This window comes from Entelurus aequoreus, linkage group LG10 (assembly GCF_033978785.1).
Source record: "Entelurus aequoreus isolate RoL-2023_Sb linkage group LG10, RoL_Eaeq_v1.1, whole genome shotgun sequence".
Taxonomy (NCBI): domain Eukaryota; kingdom Metazoa; phylum Chordata; class Actinopteri; order Syngnathiformes; family Syngnathidae; genus Entelurus; species Entelurus aequoreus.
The window spans coordinates 54,895,885-54,915,827 of NC_084740.1; the positions used below are offsets into that span (position 1 = coordinate 54,895,885).

The following is a 19,943-nucleotide window of genomic DNA, read 5'->3' on the forward strand; positions in this document are numbered from 1 at the left end:
TTTGATTTGTCTATATCAGTGTTTTTCAACCACTGTGCCGCGGCACACTAGTGTGCCATGAGATACAGTCTGATTTGGGTTAAAAATATTTTTTGCAAAGCAGTAATTATAGTCTGCAAATGATGTGTTGTTGTTGAGTGTCGGTGCTGTCTAGAGCTCGGCAGAATAACCGTGTAATACTCTTCCATATCAGAAGGTGGAAGCCGGTAGCTAATTGCCTGGTAGATGTCGGAAACAGCGGTAGGCAGCGTGCAGGTAAAAAGGTGTGTAATGCATAAACCAAAAACAAACAAAAGGTGAGTGCCCCTAAGAAACGGCATTGAAGCTTAGGGAAGGCTATGCAGAACGAAACTAAAACTGAACTGGCTACAAAGTAAACAAAAACAGAATGCTGGACGACAGCAAAGACTTACAGTGGACATGGCAATCAACAATGTCTACACAAAGAAGGATAAAAACAACTGAAATATTCTTGATTACTAAAACGAAGTAGATGCGGGGAATATTGCTCAAAGGAAGACATGGAACTGCTACAGGAAAATACCAAAAACAGAGAAAAAGCCACTAAAATAGGAGCGCAAGACAAGAACTAAACACTATACATAGGAAAACAGCAAAAAAGTCCAAATAAGTCAGGGTGTGATGTGACAGGTGGTGACAGTACACCTACTTTGAGACAAGAGCTATATTGATGCATGCTTGGTTATGCTTTAAAGTCATATCCAACAAATCAACAAACAACTTTTTACTGGCAACTGAGTTTCATTTTTTAATGATTGCTGCTGGTGGTGTGCCTCCGCATTTTTTAAACTAAAAAAAATGTGCCTTGAATCAAAAAAGGTTGAAAAACACTGCACTATATTTTAGCCGCACAGGCACTGTAAGATATACACGTTGTGAAATGGGTTATTTACACAGAAATATTTTGTAAATGTGTATGTATATACCTCAAATGTTTCCAAACAGTGTCTGTAACACGGCAGTAAAACGGCTGATCAAACAAAACAGAAGTCATGGTCATGGACCCACTAGCTGCGGAAGATCTCTCCTATCAGCTAAACAGACTCAAAAACTCCATGGTGACGTTTTGGTGAAATGACGAGCCCGGAACAACATAAAAAGAATGCCATTGTAAGTTAATAATACTAATCATATACTACTAGAAAAGGTGAGGCCTTTAATCCCAGGAACACCATACCTACCGTCAAGCATGGTGGTGGTAGTATTATGCTCTGGGCCTGTTTTGCTGCCAATGGAACTGGTGCTTTACAGAGAGTAAATGGGACAATGAAAAAGGAGGATTACCTCCAAATTCTTCAGGACAACCTAAAATCATCAGCCCGGAGGTTGGGTCTTGGGCACAGATGGGTGTTCCAACAGGGCAATGACCCCAAACACATGTCAAAAGTGGTAAAGGAATGGCTGAATCAGGCTAGAATGAAGGTTTTAGAGTGACCTGCCCAAAGTCCTGACTTAAAGGTGTGGACAATGCTGAAGAAACAAGGCCCAGATCATAATACTACCACCACCATGCTTGGTGGTAGGATGGTGTTCCTGGGATTAAAGGCCTCACCTTTTTTTTTTATTGTGGCCAAACAGCTCCGTTTTTGTTTCATCTGACATCACATGGACAAAGACAAGACCTTCTGGAGGAAAGTTCTGTGGTCAGATGAAACAAAAACGGAGCTGTTAGGCCACAATACCCAGCAATATGTTTGGAGGAGAAAAGGTGAGGCCTTTAATCCCAGCAACACCATTTTCCGTTTTAACCGTTTTCACCATTTAGAACGCACGGGAAAGAGAAAGACATGTGTTCATGTCACACATAATGGCCAAAATTCCCCCAAAAGTTCAGTTTTCCTTGAACCCTTGAACACGCCATGTCATGCTGTGTTTGGGGTCCGTTTTGAACGCAATGTGGTTTGAAAACACTTTCATCACGTGGCAGTGGATTGTAACAGGCCAGCTCGTCGTCGCGCTGTGAAACCAGTCAGACGTTGACATGTCTCGCTTTGGATGGGTTCAACTTAAGATGTAAAAGGTGTCAAGTGTTCCGGGGGGGAAAGGTCAGCTCCTGGAACAACTATGTTCCACTTCCATCCTATCTGAAAGGGACAATAAATCAGGAAACCGATGGTGAAGTATTGAGTAATCCAGTCATCTCTTTGACAAGATGAGTTCCGGGTCGGTTTTGAACGGCGAGTTGCGCGACACAAAGCGATACCCCGGGTCTGCAAACGTATTTATACTAGCGAGGCAGCCGTGTTGTGATAGGCGAGCTCGTCCACGGTTTCAAACTCGTGAAACCAATCAGACGTTAACATGTCTCGCCGCGGATGGCTTCAGTTCGGCAAGAAGATCCAGATGTTCTTGTGATCTCATCCCCTCAGACTGTCAAGGCCCCGAATTGAATTGATCGCTTAACCCTTGTGTAATGTTCATATTGTTGTGACTCAGCCAGCGTTTGTGGGTCTGATGGACCCCTTGCATTTTGTGGCTTTTAATGCCTCACAATCAAACACTTTTATGTTCAAATAGTGAACAGATGTTTATTGGGTTAAGGTAAACATCTGTTCAAACACTTTTATGTTAAAATACTGAAGAGATGTTTATTGGGATAAGGTAAACATCTATTCAGTATTTTAACATAAAAGTGTTTGATTGTGAGGCATTAAAAGCCACAAAATGCAACGGGTCCATCAGACCCACAAACGCTGGCTGAGTCACAACAATATGAACGTTGCGCGGAAAATTTCTCTGGCAGTGTCTGCATCCCACAGGGATTCTTCTTTTGTGTTTCTGCAGCTGCGGTTCCCACACAAGGTTGCAACATTGTCAACACTGTCTGCTCTCATTTTCCCGCACATTTGACCCTCTGATGTTCTGTGTACCTACACTCTGTCCTCCTCCTGTCTAGACCTGCTGTGTGTGTGTGTGTGTGTGTGTGTGGTAGGTACACAGAACATCAATTTCCACACTTCTATTAGCCCCGGGTCCAGTGGACCCGGACATCTTATATGTAATAGAAACGTGTAGGGGGGGTGTATGGTGTCCATCCAGCCATTTTCTACCCCTTGTCCCGTTCGGGGTCGCTGGAGCCTATCTCAGCTGCATTCGGGCAGAAGGCGGGGTACACCCTGGACAAGTCGCCACCTCATCGCAGGGCCAACACAGATAGACAGACAACATTCACACTCACATTCACACACTAGGGCCCATTTAGTGTTGCCAATCAACCTATCCCCAGGTGCATGTTTTTGGAGGTGGGAGGAGCCTATCCCCAGGTGCATGCCTTTGGAGGTGTGGGGAAGACGGAGTACCCGCAGGGAACCCAACCCACGCAGTCACGGGGAGAACATGCAAACTCCACACAGGAAGATCCCGAGCCCGGGATTGAACTCAGGACTACTCAGGACCTTCGTATTGTGAGGCACATGCACTAACCCCTGTGCCACCGTGCTGCCCCTGGTGTATGGTGTGTGGTCATTAAATATGTATTCTGACATATGTTCTTCACAGAAATTGAGCCAAAGTCAGTGAGTCTCAGTTTGAAAAATTAATTAATTGTATCATTTTTCTTTTAACAACAAATGAAAACGGCTCCCACAGACCCGAGCACCACACACTTATTGCAGTGCAGCATTCAATGCGGCCTCGGTGTCGGCGACACTCCGCGTGAAGACAGTCGCAGTGCGAAGGGGTTCTGGCTGTGCAACGACTTCAGCACACACTTGTGGCTTTTTCCCCGCAGTTTTCGCTCTGCACGGTGATATCTTCGCTCTTCTCCGCCATGACGGATGGACGGCCCCATTTGGCTCATTGGATTAAAACCCGTCATTTGATTTATCTGTATTGTTGTACATTATTTCCAAATTATAGGCCCCCGGGTTTGAAGAACTACCCTCGCTGTATTTGGGGGTATCGGTCTTGGATTAGAAGACACTGACTGACATCTGCAGCGCGACCGCACTGAATGCTTGGCAGCTGACGACTTCTCTGCAGCATCCATCACTTTCATGGCGCTGACACCTTCCACTCAAAAGCTGGAAGGCTGGACCGCGTCAACACAGTTCTGCCTTTTGGCACGTCGGGGGAACATTTTTCCCTCCATATAGCGGCCCCGGGACAGTTTATTTGCTCAACTGCAGAGAGCACCAGGCCTAAAAACGTAAATTCGTAACTCCAGCACTGTTACTTTTACAACCTCGCGTTAAATCGGGGCCCTAAGAAAACACTTTTTTTAGTTTTGTCAAATGCCATCCATCCATCCATCTTCTTCCACTTATCCGAGGTCGGGTCGCAGGGAAGCCCAGACTTCCCTCTCCCCAGCCACTTGGTCCGGCTCCTCCCGGGGGATCCCGAGGCGTTCCCAGGCCAGCCGGGAGACATAGTCTACCCAACGTGTCCTGGGTCTTCCCCGTGGCCTCCTACCGGTCGGACGTGCCCTAAACACCTCGAAAGGGAGGCGTTCGGGTGGCATCCTGACCAGATGCCCGAACCACCTTATCTGGCTCATCTCCATGTGGAGGAGCAGCGGCTTTACTTTGAGTTCCTCCCGGATGGCAGAGCGTCTCACTCTATCTCTAAGGGAGAGACCCGCCACCCGGTGGAGGAAACTCATTTGGGCCGCTTGTACCCGTGATCTTGTCCTTTCAGTCATAACCCAAAGCTCATGACCATAGGTGAGGATGGAAACGTAGATCGACCGGTAAATTGAGAGCTTTGCCTTCCGGCTCAGCTCCTTCTTCACCACAACAGATCGATACAGCGTCCGCATTACTGAATACGCCGCACCGATCCGCCTGTCGATCTCACCATCCACTCTTCCCTCACTCGTGAACAAGACTCCCAGGTACTTGAACTCCTCCACTTGGGGCAGGGTCTCCTCCGCAACCCGGAGATGGCACTCATTTTCCGGGCGAGAAAAAGGGTGAGAAGTTTTGTCAAATGATTTTTTTTTAATCAAACTCAAACACCATTCGATGCAAATTTTGTACTAAAACTAATTCATGGGAAATAAATTGTTTTTGTTGTGCAAAATAAGAAATTTAACATAATGTATTTTTCGCACCATAGGCGCGCACTGGATTTTAAGGCGCACTGCCGATGAGCAGGTCTAGTCAAGTCTTTTTTCATACAAAAGGCGCATTAAAGGAGTCATATTAAGATTATTTTCTAAACGTAAAAGACTTCCTTGTGGTCAAGATGGCGGCGCTTCATGGCGGCAGCTTCTTGCGAGCGCTCCTGGAAGTGTAGACCGATTTGGCTAAAATACCCCTCAATTCAGTCAATTTCATGGCTGGCTCACAGCGTGTTCACTCCGTAATCACTTACGACCGACTTACGATTCTGGATGTGGAGGGATCGGGCCATTTTGGGCTGAAAGATAGGTGTACGATGGACCTACTCGCTAGCTTGGGAATTCTTCGCGAGCTACATCCAGCAGTGGCCTTTGAAGCAGCGGCGTCCACTACCAGCGGAGACCGTCAATGAAAGAGACGTAAGCGGTGCGCTCGGAAGCAGAAGCGGTGGTGTCGGGCGGGGCTAACAACAAAGCTAAAGGCGTTGTTGTTAGCGGGGCTAACGAAAAAGCTAAATGCTAATCCACAAAGAAGCGCTAATAAGGAGTCTGTTAAGCTAGAACTAGCCAGCGCCAGGCTGGAAAATCCCTGCACACATAGCAATTCTCTTAGAATAATATACAACTCACATAATGTTTTTTCTGCGTCAGAGGTGGACATGCATTTTACTGAGGTGGCAAACAATCTAAAAATTCCTGTCATATCAATTCCTAGATATGGTCGAAATTATTTAAAGTGCACTACGCATAATAAACGTAACATTATTAATATTGCTACTACGGATACTTTCAACAAAAACTCCTCAAAACAGCCCACCACCTATAATATGGGCTTTTTAAACATAAGGTCATTGTCTTCAAAAACGTTATAAGTTAATGAAGTCATTAGAGACAACAATCTTGATGTCGTTGGTCTAGCCGAGACCTGGCTCAAACCAGACAAATTTTTTGCGCTGGGTGAGGCGTCTCCCCCTGGCTATACGGGAACGCATATTGCCCGTCCCATTAAAAGGGGTGGGGGTGTTGCACTAATATACAACAAAAACTTTAGCCTTACCTCGGACCTAAATAATAAATATAACTCGTTTGAGGTGCTTACTGTGAGGTTTGTCACACCGCTGCCTCTGCACCTGGCTGTCATCTACCGCCCCCCAGGGCCCTATTCGGACTTTATCAATGAATTTTCAGAGTTCGTTGCTGATCTAGTGACGCACGCCGACAATATAATCATAATGGGAGACTTTAACATCCATATGAATACCCCATTGGACCCTCCATGCGTGGCGCTCCAGACTATAATTGATAGCTGTGGTCTTACACAAATAATAAATGAACCCACGCATCGCAACGGTAATACGATAGATCTAGTGCTCGTCAGGGGTGTCACCACCTCCAAAGTTACGATACTCCCGTACACTAAAGTAATGTCCGATCATTACCTTATAAAATTCGAAGTTCTGACTCATTGTCAACAAACTAATAATAATAATAATAACTATAATAATAACTACTATAGAAGCCGCAACATTAATGCTGCCACAACGACGACTCTTACTGACCTACTGCCTTCGGTAATGGCACCATTCCCAAATTATGTGCGCTCTATTGATAACCTCACTAACAACTTTAACGACGCCCTGCGCGACACCATTGATAGTGTAGCACCGCTAAAGCTAAAAAGGGCCCCTAAAAGGCGTACCCCATGGTTTACAGAAGAAACTAAAGCCCAGAAATTATCATGTAGAAAGCTGGAACGCAAATGGCGTGCGACTAAACTTGAGGTTTTCCATCAAGCATGGAGTGATAGTTTAATAACTTATAAACGCATGCTTACCTCAGCTAAAGCTAAATATTACTCAAATCTCATCCACCTCAACAAAAATGATCCTAAATTTTTGTTTAGTACAGTAGCATCGCTAACCCAACAAGGGACTCCTCCCAGTAGCTCCACCCACTCAGCAGATGACTTTATGAATTTCTTTAATAAGAAAATTGAAGTCATTAGAAAAGAGATTAAAGACAATGCATCTCAGCTACAACTGGGTTCTGTTAACACAGATACGACTGTATATACGACGGACACTGCCCTCCAAAATAGTTTCTCCCTCTTTGATGAAATAACATTGGAGGAATTGTTAAAATGTGTAAATGGGACAAAACAAACAACTTGTTTACTTGACCCAATTCCTGGGAAACTTATCAAGGAGCTTTTTGTTTTATTAGGTCCATCAGTGTTAAATATTATAAACTTATCACTTTCCCCTGGTACTGTTCCCCTAGCATTCAAAAACGCGGTTATTCATCCTCTACTCAAAAGACCTAACCTCGATCCTGACCTCATGGGGAACTACCGGCCGGTGTCCCACCTTCCGTTTATCTCGAAAATCCTCGAAAAAATTGTCGCACAGCAGCTAAATGAACACTTAGTGACTAACAATCTCTGTGAACCTTTTCAATCCGGTTTCAGGGCAAATCACTCTACGGAGACAGCCCTCGCAAAAATGACTAATGATCTATTGCTAACGATGGATTCTGATGCGTCATCTATGGTGCTGCTTCTTGATCTTAGCGCCGCTTTCGATACTGTTGATCATAATATTTTATTAGAGCGTATCAAAACGCGTATTGGGATGTCAGACTTAGCCTTGTCTTGGTTTAAACTCTTATCTTACTGACAGGATGCAGTGTGTCTCCCATAACAATGTGACCTCGGACTATGTTAAGGTAACGTGCGGAGTTCCCCAGGGTTCGGTTCTTGGCCCTGCACTCTTTAGTATTTACATGCTGCCGCTAGGTGACATCATACGCAAATACGGTGTTAGCTTTCACTGTTATGCGGATGACACCCAACTCTACATGCCCCTAAAGCTGACCAACACGCCGGATTGTAGTCAGCTGGAGGCGTGTCTTAATGAAATTAAACAATGGATGTCCGCTAACTTTTTGCAACTCAACGCTAAGAAAACGGAAATGCTGATTATCGGTCCTGCTCAACACCGACATCTATTTAATAATACCACCTTAACATTTGACAACCAAACAATTAAACAAGGCGACTCGGTAAAGAATCTAGGTATTATCTTTTACCCAACTCTCTCGTTTGAGTCACACATTAAGAGTGTTACTAAAACGGCCTTCTTTCATCTCCGTAATATCGCTAAAATTCGCTCCATTTTGTCCACAAACGATGCTGAGATCATTATCCATGCGTTCGTTACATCTCGTCTCGATTACTGTAACGTTTTATTTTCTGGCCTCCCTATGTCTAGCATTAAAAGATTACAGATGGTACAAAATGCGGCTGCTAGACTTTTGACAAAAACAAGAAAGTTTGATCATATTACGCCTATACTGGCTCACTTGCACTGGCTTCCTGTGCACCTAAGATGCGACTTTAAGGTTTTACTACTTACGTATAAAATACTACACGGTCAAGCTCCTGCCTATCTTGCCGATTGTATCGTACCATATGTCCCGGCAAGAAATCTGCGTTCAAAGAACTCCGGCTTATTAGTGATTCCCAGAGCCCAAAAAAAGTCTGCGGGCTATAGAGCGTTTTCTATTCGGGCTCCAATATTATGGAATGCCCTCCCGGTAAAAGTTAGAGATGCTACCTCAGTAGAAGCATTTAAGTCTCATCTTAAAACTCATTTGTATACTCTAGCCTTTAAATAGACTCCCTTTTTAGACCAGTTGATCTGCCGTTTCTTTTCTTTTCTTTTCTACTCTGCTCCGGGGTGGACCGCTAGCCTGTTCATCGGATGGGGACATCTCTACGCTGCTGACCCGTCTCCGCTCGGGATGGTTCCTGCTGGCCCCACCATGGACTGGACTTTCGCTGATGTGTTGGACTTTCATAATATTATGTCAGACCCACTCGACATCCATTGCTTTCGGTCTCCCCTAGAGGGGGGGGGGGGGGGGGGGGGGGGGTTACCCACATATGCGGTCCTCTCCAAGGTTTCTCATAGTCATTCACATTGACGTCCCACTGGGGTGAGTTTTCCTTGCCCGTATGTGGGCTCTGTACCGAGGATGTCGTTGTGGCTTGTACAGCCCTTTGAGACACTTGTGATTTAGGGCTATATAAATAAACATTGATTGATTGATTGATACATAACATGTAATGGTGGTTCTCTGCTCAAAATGTTGCATAGATGATGTTTTACACATCATCTTCAAGTCGCTTTCTGACAGTCGCTTCAGGATGCACCATTTTGTGGGCGGGTTATTTCGCTTATCAATCAATCAATGTTTACTTATACAGCCCTAAATCACAAGTGTCTCAAAGGGCTGCACAAGCCACAACGACATCCTCGGCTCAGATCCCACATCAGGGCAAGAAAAAATCAACCCAATGGGATGACGGGCAATGGAAATCGAGGCGATCTTGCATAATATTGTGCGATTCCAGTCCATAGTGGATCTAACATAATAGTGTGAGAGTCCAGTCCATAGTGGATCTAACATAATAGTGAGAGTCCAGTCCATAGTGGATCTAACATAATAGTGTGAGAGTCCAGTCCATAGTGGATCTAACATAATAGTGAGAGTCCAGTCCATAGTGGATCTAACATAATAGTGTGAGAGTCCAGTCCTTAGTGGATCTAACATAATAGTGAGAGTCAAGTCCATAGTGGATCTAACATAATAATGCGAGAGTCCAGTCCATAGTGGATCTAACATAATAGTGTGAGAGTCCAGTCCATAGTGGATCCAGCATACTATTGTGAGAGTCCAGTCCATAGCGGATCTAACATAATAGTGCGAGAGTCCAGTCCATAGTGGATCTAACATAATAGTTAGAGTCCAGTCCATAGTGGGTCTAACATAATAGTGAGAGTCCAGTCCAAAGTGGATCTAACATAATAATGTGAGAGTCCAGTCCTTAGTGGATCTAACATAATAGTGAGAGTCCTGTCCATAGTGGATCTAACATAATAATGCAAGAGTCCAGTCCAGAGTAGATCTAATATAATAGTGTGAGAGTCCAGTTCATAGTGGATCCAGCATACTATTGTGAGAATCCAGTCCATAGCGGATCTAACATAATAGTGCGAGAGTCCAGTCCATAGTGGATCTAACATAATAGTTAGAGTCCAGTCCATAGTGGGTCTAACATAATAGTGAGAGTCCAGTCCATAGTGGATCTAACATAATAATGTGAGAGTCCAGTCCTTAGTGGATCTAACATAATAGTGAGAGTCCTGTCCATAGTGGATCTAACATAATAATGCAAGAGTCCAGTCCAGAGTAGATCTAATATAATAGTGTGAGAGTCCAGTTCATAGTGGATCCAGCATACTATTGTGAGAATCCAGTCCATAGCGGATCTAACATAATAGTGCAAGAGTCCAGTCCATAGTGGATCTAACATAATAGTGAGAGTCCAGTCCATAGTGGATCTAACATAATAGTGTGAGAGTCCAGTCCATAGTGGATCTAACATAATAGTGTGAGAGTCCAGTCCATAGTGGATCTAACATAATAGTGGGAGTCCAGTCCATAGTGGATCTAACATAATAGTGTGGGAGTCCAGTCCATAGTGGATCTAACATAATAGTGTGAGAGTCCAGTCCATAGTGGATCTAACATAATATTGTGAGAATTCAGTCCATAGTGGGGCCATCAGGAGATCATCTTGTGTGGAGACAGGTCAGCAGCGCAGAGACGTCATCAACTGATGCACAGATGAGTGGTCCACCCCGGGTCCCAACTTTGGACATCTAGCGCTTCACCTGTGGTCACCGAATCTGTGCCCCCCCTCTCCACGAAGGAGAGGGGGGGCACAGATAGCAGATAGCAGAAAAGAAACGGCAGATCAACTGGTCTAAAAGGGGGTCTATTTAAAGGCTAGAGTATACAAATGAGTTTTAAGATGGGACTTAAATCCTTCTACTGAGGAAGCATCTCTAACTGTTACTGCTAGAACATTCCATATTACTGGAGCCTGAATAGAAAACGCTCTCTAGCCCGCATACTTTATTGGGCTCTGGAAATCACTAATAAGCCGGAGTTCTTTGAACGCAGATTTCTTGCCGGGACATATGGTACAATACAATCAGCAAGATAGGATGGAGCTAGACCGTGTAGTATTTTATACCTAAGTAGTATAACCTTGAAGTCGTATCTTAAGTGCACAGGAAGCCAGTGCAGGTGAACCAGTATAGGCTATATGGTGGTGTGTTAAATGCAAATGAATGCTGCAACACAAGCTGTACACTGACTACTCTTATCCAAGTTTACTTGGTCTAGAATTAAGAAGGTCCTCTGCAGGGACAAGAGTAGGAGGACAAGTTCGCGAGCCGTAAACACGATGAGTTCCGCCCCATTGACAGAAATCCTGCTGCTGTGAAACACGGCCCTGGCTAATTGTACAGCGCTCACACAGCGAGTGTAAATAGTCTGCGGGACCACACGGTGCGACGCACATGCTGATTGTTTTACTTCTGCTTCAGGTCTATTTCCGTGTCTTGGCCATGCTTGCTTCAATTAGAACCGGCAGCAGTGATAACATCAAATAAATAGTAATAATCGTCCGTTGAACTGTTATAAATGTATATCCTGTATGGTTTCGATCGTAAACATGGCTGTATTGGCACATTTCCACGGATGTCATTTAAGTGCAGTGTTGGGTTAGTTACTGAAAACCAGTAACTAGTTACAGTTACTAGTTACTTTATTTAAAAAGTAATAACAACATAGCTGTAAACCAAGGAAGGCACACACTACATACACAAAGCCTAACCAGGTGTTTTTTTCTGTCAAGGAATTCTGAAATAAAATCATGTCTGAAGCCCAGAACACTCTACACATTTCCCCAGTTTTAGTTTAGAGATAAGGAAAGATTGGCCTGGCCCACTAGCATCCCTCTTTATGTTTGTTAACTTTATAGTCTATACATTTAGAGTGATGTGATAATCAAAACACTCTAGAAGTCTAGAATGAAAGAGTATATAAGAGAATTGACAGAGTGTGTGTACCTTCAGTGCTGCAATGGCTCTATCAATGTTGTCCTGGCTAGCAGTGCCTCGTTAAAATCCAGCCGCTGTTGCTTAGGAGGTGAAGTGGGACGGTATAGCTCGGTTGGTAGAGCGGCCGTGCCAGCAACTTGAGGGTTGCAGGTTCGATCCCCGCTTCCGCCATCCTAGTCACTGCCGTTGTGTCCTTGGGCAAGACACTTTACCCACCTGCTCCCAGTGCCACCCACACTGGTTTAAATGTAACTTAGATATTGGGTTTCACAATGTAAAGCGCTTTGAGTCACTTGAGAAAAAGCGCTATATAAATGTAATTCACTTCAATTCACTTCAAGTGTGTCTCTCTTTACTAGCTTCGTCAAAGCATGTTGCTTTTGTAGCTGTTTCAGCAGATTTGAATTGCTCGGATCGGATCTTTGATCCAAGACACAACTTACATTGAACTAAAATGTTCTTTTCTTTGTGGTCGACAAAAGAAAAGTAGTGAGAATATCTCCATGTTAAGAAACTCTGCTTCGCCATGATGTCTTGTTAGTAAACACAGACACGCCCCCTCCCACACACACACACACACACACACACACACACACACACACACACACACACACACACACACACACACACACACACACACACACACACACACACACACACACACACACACACACACACACACACACACACACACACACACACACACACAGAGCGCACCTCTGCTCCGTCGCCTCTTCTGCAGAGCTCCAATAAAACACACATTTAGATCTTCTGTTTCTAGCCGATACTACGTAAAAAATAACGTAAAATAACGCAGTAACGCATCATGTAGTAACCATAACTGAGTTACTGAATATAAAAAATAACGCGTTAGATTACTATTTACTTTGTAACGCATTAGTCCCAACACTCTCTAAGAGGGACATCATTGTTCCCGCTAATCGGACATCCATCCATCCATAATATTGCGAGGCTCACTGTGAGGGGGCGTGCCTGAGCTGGCAGGGTGCTTGTTGCTGCCTCCTTTCTACAGAGAGGAAAAAGCTCGCCACTGGTTTCCACGGGATGCAAAACGGCTGCGGAACGTCAACGCCACGACGGCGGACTCCTTCTATTTCCGATCAAGTCGATATGTCCGTTTCCACCGCCTGCAGAACGTCACCGACGGCTTTCCGCATCCCGCAGAGCTTCTATTTCTGGAAGTCACGCACAAGCATAAAAATAAGATATTGGGTTTATTTTTAATATAAAATAGTCGTATTTTACACAATGTTCCCTCTAATTGTTCATGTCCATCCATCCATTTTCAAAGTACCAGTCCTCCACCCCCAATCCTCCTCCCCCCCCCCCCCCACCACCACCACCCCCGCACTCCGTCGTCGTCACGTCGTGCCATTGCTGGTTTTACGAGCAGAGGAGCATGTTGGGCAGCGCACACACACAGAGTACTTACAAGCAGACACAGTGTGTAGACAGAAAAGGGAGAATCCGCAGTGTTTTAGCTACTTCTAAATCACTAATCCTCGCCTCCATGGCGACAAATAAAGTACGTTTCTTACATGTACATTATCACTAGAGGACGAGGAATAGCTAAACATGCTTCACTACACACCGTAGGAGGATACAATAGCTCACCGGCGTCACAATGTAAACAAACGCCATGGGTGGATCTACACCTGACATCCACTGTAATGATACCAAGTACAGGAGCGTATGTAGTCGATTATATTATGATTAAATCAATATTTTTTAGCATCACAAAGTCTTTTTTAGTTTTTATGGATATTATGTTTATAAAGTCAGGAAATACATCCGTGGACACATGAGGACTTTGAATATGACCAATGTATGATCCTGCAACTACTTGGTATCGGATCGATACCTACATTTGTGGTATCATCCCAAACTAATGTAAAGTATCAAAGAAGAGAAGAATAAGTGATTATTACATTTTAACGGAAGTGTAGATAGAAAATGTTGAAACAGAAAATAAGCAGATATTAACAGTAAATGAACAAGTAGATTAATAATCCACTTTTACAGTTTGTCCCACAAAATAATAGGTGTATAAATGACACAATATGTTACTGCATACGTCAGCAGACTAATTAGGAGTCTTTGTTTGTTTACTTACTACTAAAAGACAAGTTGTCTAGTATGTTCACTATTTTATTTAAGGACAAACTTGCAATAATAAACATATGTTTCATGTACCCTAAGATTATTTGTTAAAATATAGCCAATATAGACATTTTTTTGTGGTCCCCTTTATTTAGAAAAGTATCGAAAAGTACCGAAAAGTATCAAAATACATTTTGGTACGGTTACCGGTACCAAACAACACTAGTGGGGCACTTGGGGCGGTATAGCTCGGTTGGTAGAGTGGCCGTGCCAGCAACTTGAGGGTTCCAGGTTCGATCCCCGCTTCCGCCATCCTAGTCACGGACGTTGTGTCCTTGGACAAGACACTTTACCCACCTGCTCCCAGTGCCACCCACACTGCTTTAAATGTAACTTAGATATTGGGTTTCACTATGTAAAGCGCTTTGAGTCACTAGAGAAAAGCGCTATATAATTATAATTCACTTCACTAGTGTGTGTGTGTGTATACAACACTCCCCAGTAATGATGTTACTGTTGTGTTTCTTTCTACAAAAAAAATAAAGTCACAAGTCAAGTCAAACAGACTCATAGATGGGCGGCAAAGCTCGAGATGTTCCGCGGCGTTTACCTTATCACATGATTATCGGCGGATCCGCGAGATCCCGCGAGAGCAGTTTCTGGGAAGCCAGTGCCGTGACCTAAGTGCTGGACTGATATGGTCGTGTTCCCTGGTTCTAGTCGGGACTCGAGCAGCAGCATTCTGGATGTACTGCAGCTGCTTTACAGCTGGTTTAGAGAGCCCATTGAGAAGGTCGGTACAGTAGTCTAACCTGCTGGAGACAAAGGCATGGATTAGTCTTTCTAAGTTTGCTTTTGAACCAGTTCCATTCATGCGTTGAAAAAAACCTTTTAAGACTTAGAAAAATATATCACTTTTTTTTTAATTTTTTTTTTAATTTTATTTTTTTATGTCCTGCCCAGCTTCTCGGGCAAATCATATAGCAGATGTAGATGCCCATATCGGCTGTTCAGATTTACTTTACAAAAGAGAAGTGTAGGATACTTCTCTTGTTGCCTTACTTGTATTTTGACTTTATTAAATGTATTTATATTATCATTTGGTGCAGCCGGGCCGGAGCAGGAGGGGATAGAAAGAGAGAAAAAGGAAGACAGAGGGGGGAATTGTGGGGAAAATATATCACTTTTTGAATAAACACCAGTAGTTAATATTATGATCAATGCTAATTACAAAACTAACGCATCCTGTGGAAATCAGTTGTTACTTGATCTGTTGCTGGCACCATTTTAAACACACCTTGAAGACCAACGCCATGGTGAAACATCAGCTTTACAGATGCCACGTCTGCTCTGGCGACAACGTTTATCATGAAGCATGGCGGTATCACTGCGAGGAAAGTTTGCACTCTTGTGCAAGAAAGCGTGCATAATCCTTCAGACTGATAAGATTCTTTTTGTGCAAGAACGCTTATCATTTTGAATGCAATTCAACATGAGTTAGCGCAATGTTTTCTAAACGCTCCTCTTCAAACATCGTGGTCACGTGTCAGAGCGCCGACCCTAATCATTTTCAATGCCAAGGTAGCTGAGGTCAGTGGTCAAATATGTACATTTTATGTTCTAACATTCTGAGTGGCAAGTTTTCACAGATCTGAACTTTGTATTTTGCCTCTACGTCAAACCGGGAACCCTCATGATGTTGGACGCTAGCTTTTAAACATTGTGGATCATCACAAGTTGGACTGGTGTGTTGTCTTCCCGTGTGTTGATATTTACTTCCTGTTTGGTGCTCTTATTGACTGATTCCCCACAACTCCTTCTAATCGGGAGGGTTCATTTGCCAGTACGGATGATGTCGCTTTGCTTTTGTCTGCTTTTACTTCTGGCAGGGCAAGGGGAGTTTATTTATAGAGCACAGTTTGTACACAAGTCAATTCCAAGGGCTTTACAAAAAAATGACAAGAAGGCAAAAATAAAGATGTAATAATCATAAAAATAATCATCATTCAAATTCAAATCAAAGAGTGTGGATACAATACTTTGGGTTGTCATATATAGAACTAAATCAAGTGTTTTCAGTCTGGATTTGAACATTGCCATCATTTAGGCCTGTCTGGCATCTTCTGAAAAACTATTCCGGATTCTAGGAGCATAAAACTAAAACACGACGTCACCATGTTTTGTCCTGAATCTGGGCCCCAGCAGGAGACCACTCCACGAGGTTCTTAGAGCCAGAGATGATGTACTTTAGCACAAGACCATGGCAAGACCTGTACACAAGCAGAGCTGTTTGACTAATATGGTCATGTTCTAGTCAGGACTCGGGCAGCAGCATTCTGGATGTACTGCAGCTGCTTTACAGCTGGTTTAGAGAGCCCATTAAGAAGGTCGGTATAGTAGTCTAACCTGCTGGAGACAATGGCATGGATTACTCTTTCTAAGTTTCCTTTTGAACCGGTTCCATTCATGCATTTAAAAAAACCTTTAAGACTTAGAAAAATATATAACTTTTTGAATAAACACCAGTAGTTAATACTATGATCAATGTTAATTACAAAACTAACACATCCTGTGGAAATCAGTTGTTACTTGATCTGTTGCTGGCACCATTTTAAACACACCTTGAAGACCAACGCCACGGTGAAACATCAGCTTTACAGATGCCGTGTCTGCTCTGGCGAAGACGTTTATCATGAAGCCTGGCGGTATCACTATCATCATTCAAATTCAAATCAAAGAGTGTGGATACAATACTTTGGGTTGTCATATACAGAACTAAATGAAGTGTTTTCAGCCTGGATTTGAACATTGCCAACATTTAGGCCTGTCTGGCGTCTTCTGAAAGACTATTCCGGATTCTAGGAGCATAAAACTAAACACAACCTCACCATGTTTTGTCCTGAACCTGGGCCCGAGCAGAAGACCACTCCCCGAGGTTCTTAGAGCCAGAGATGGTTCATATGGTTCTAACATATCAGAGATGTACTTTAGCACAAGACCGTGACAAGCAGAGCTGTTTCGGGAAGCCAGTGCAGTGACCTAAGCACTGGACTAATATGGCCGTGTTCCCTAATTCTAGTCGGGACTCGAGCAGCAGCATTCTGGATGTACTGCAGCTGCTTTACAGCTGGTTTAGAGAGCCCATTAAGAAGGTCGGTATAGTAGTCTAACCTGCTGGAGACAATGGCATGGATTAGTCTTTCTAAGTTTGCTTTTGAACCGGTTCCATTCATGCATTTAAACAAACCTTTAAGACTTAGAAAAATATGTAATTTTTTGAATAAACACCAGTAGTTAGTACTATGATCAATGTTAATTACAAAACTAACGCATCCTGTGGAAATCAGTTGTTACTTGATCTGTTGCTGGCACCATTTCAAACACACCTTGAAGACCAACACCACGGTGAAACATCAGCTTTACAGATGCCATGTCTGCTCTGGCGAAGACGTTTATCATGAAGCATGGCGGTATCACTATCATCATTCAAATTCAAATCAAAGAGTGTGGATACAATACTTTGGGTTGTCATATACAGAACTAAATCAAGTGTTTTCAGCCTGGTTTTGAACATTGCCAACATTTAGGCCTGTCTGGCGTCTTCTGAAAGACTATTCCGGATTCTAGGAGCATAAAACTAAAACACAACCTCACCATGTTTTGTCCTGAACCTGGACCCGAGCAGGAGACCACTCCAGAGGTTCTTAGAGCCAGAGATGGTTCATATGGTTCTAACATATCAGAGATGTACTTTAGCACAAGACCGTGACGAGCAGAGCTGTTTCTGGGAAGCCAGTGCAGTGACTTAAGCACTGGACTAATATGGCTGTGTTCCCTGGTTCTAGTCGGGACTCGAGCAGCAGCATTCTGATGTACTGCAGCTGCTTTACAGCTGGTTTAGAGAGCCCATTGAGAGGTCGGTATAGTAGTCTAACCTGCTGGAGACGAAGGCATGAATTAGTCTTTCTAAGTTTGCTTTTGAACCGGTTCCATTCATGCATTTAAAACGAACCTTTAAGACTTAGAAAAATATGTAATTTTTTGAATAAACACCAGTAGTTAGTACTATGATCTATGTTAATTACAAAAATAATGTGGTACATAAATAATGTTTGTATATAGAATATCATTGGTACAAATGTTTAACCAACATGAATGTGTACATGGACACGTCACAACTCTTGGTTTTTGCCTTTACTGTGTATTTATTTGAACTGTTTTTATGTTGTGTACAAAGTGTATTTGTAATATGTTGTGTAAAGGAAATGTTCACATTTCAAATGTCTACTCCGTCTATTTTTGTATTTGCGTTTGACTTTCTCTTCTGTTACCAAAGAGCATTATTTTAGTTTTACTGAGATTTAAAGATAGACTGTTTTGTGTCAAACCATCTCTTAAATCTGTTAATTTCTTCTGTTATTTGTATTAGCTTTTGTGTGTTCTCAAGAACAAAACAGACTGTGTCATGTGATTACCTCTTTACCTTCACTTCCCATACTTGTCTTCTTTCTGGGGTTGTTGGCAAAGCAATGTAAAACCCATGGCCAAAAAACACATGGCATCAGATCAAAGTTTGTAGCAGTCATTGGGTCCTGTAGTCACTTTTGACCAATCATTTAGGAAATGGTCTGAAACCGAGTTGGCCATACTTTCTTTATACATGACTCTGGGTCATGACTTAGAACAGCTAGCACTTCCTCCAGACTGGTATCGCCCAGGGATTATCGGTGGCTACTTGGTAACCTCTCCATGCAGGGGGGCAAAAAAGAGAAGCGGCAGGTCAATTGGTCTAAAACAGAGTGTATTTAAAAAGCTAGAGTATATAGATGAGTTTTAAGGTGCGACTTAAATGCTGAGGTGGCATCTCTGACTATTGCCGGTATTGCAGCTCGGATAGAAAACATTCTCGAGTTGCAGACTTCTTTGGTCTCTGGGAATCACTAATAAGCCCGCATTTTCGGATCATAGATTTCTGGATGGGACGCAGGGCACTTCGCTGCGGTCTCTGCATCCTGGGGTCAGGCCACCTGCCAACACACCAGAACTTAGCAAGCGCTATAGTTTTTGAATGCTATTTAAAACCATGGAACTTTATCAGTCTTTAAACTTTCAAGAGTTATTTTTACTATGTCAAAAAGAGCACATAACTGGTTTTGATTAGTTCCGACATAATGTGGTGGAAGACTTCATGTAAAAATGTTGTTTTTCAAAGCTCTATAAATACCTTTGAACACTTTAAAAAAAAAAAAGAAAAAACTTTTAACACCATTTTATAGATTTCAGGTGACCTTAACTGTAAAGAATGCCAAAAAAAAAAAAATCTATTCACATTCCAATCCATCCATCCATCCATTTTCTACCGCTTATTCCCTTTGGGTCGCGGGGGCGCTGGAGCCTATCTTAGCTACAATTGGGCGGAAGGCGGGGTACACCCTGGACAAGTCACCACCTCATCGCAGGGCCAACACAGATAGACAGACAACATTCACACTCACATTCACACACTAGGGCCAATTTAGTGTTGCCAATCAAGTTTTCTTATTTTTTTTCAATTCTAAATCAATTCATAATTTTCCAAAATATATGTATTTTTTGTTTTTTCAAAAGATACATTATTTTATACTGTCTCTATCCTAATACGTAATGCATCAGCAGCCAAGAGATAACCTGTAACCTCTTTTGAAAAGGTTTATTAACATTTTTAGTCTAGAAAATGTGTTGCGACAATCACTTTGAATCGAGAATCAATCTGAATGGAATTGTCACCC

At 43.0% G+C, this 19,943-nt stretch overlaps 1 long non-coding RNA gene across 3 annotated transcripts in view; it reads left to right on the forward strand.

The window, feature by feature from the left end:
- LOC133659428 (uncharacterized) overlaps positions 1 to 19,943 on the forward strand; it is a 109,140-nt gene that overhangs the window by 1,470 nt on the left and 87,727 nt on the right. Inside the window, exon 3 of one of the 3 annotated variants that reach the window (XR_009827657.1) lies at positions 3,752 to 3,806. The exons of the other annotated variants lie outside the window; for them this stretch is intronic. This is a non-coding gene — a long non-coding RNA (uncharacterized LOC133659428). Of the gene's footprint in view, positions 1 to 3,751; positions 3,807 to 19,943 lie in introns of those variants that run through there. 3 annotated transcript variants of the gene reach the window in all.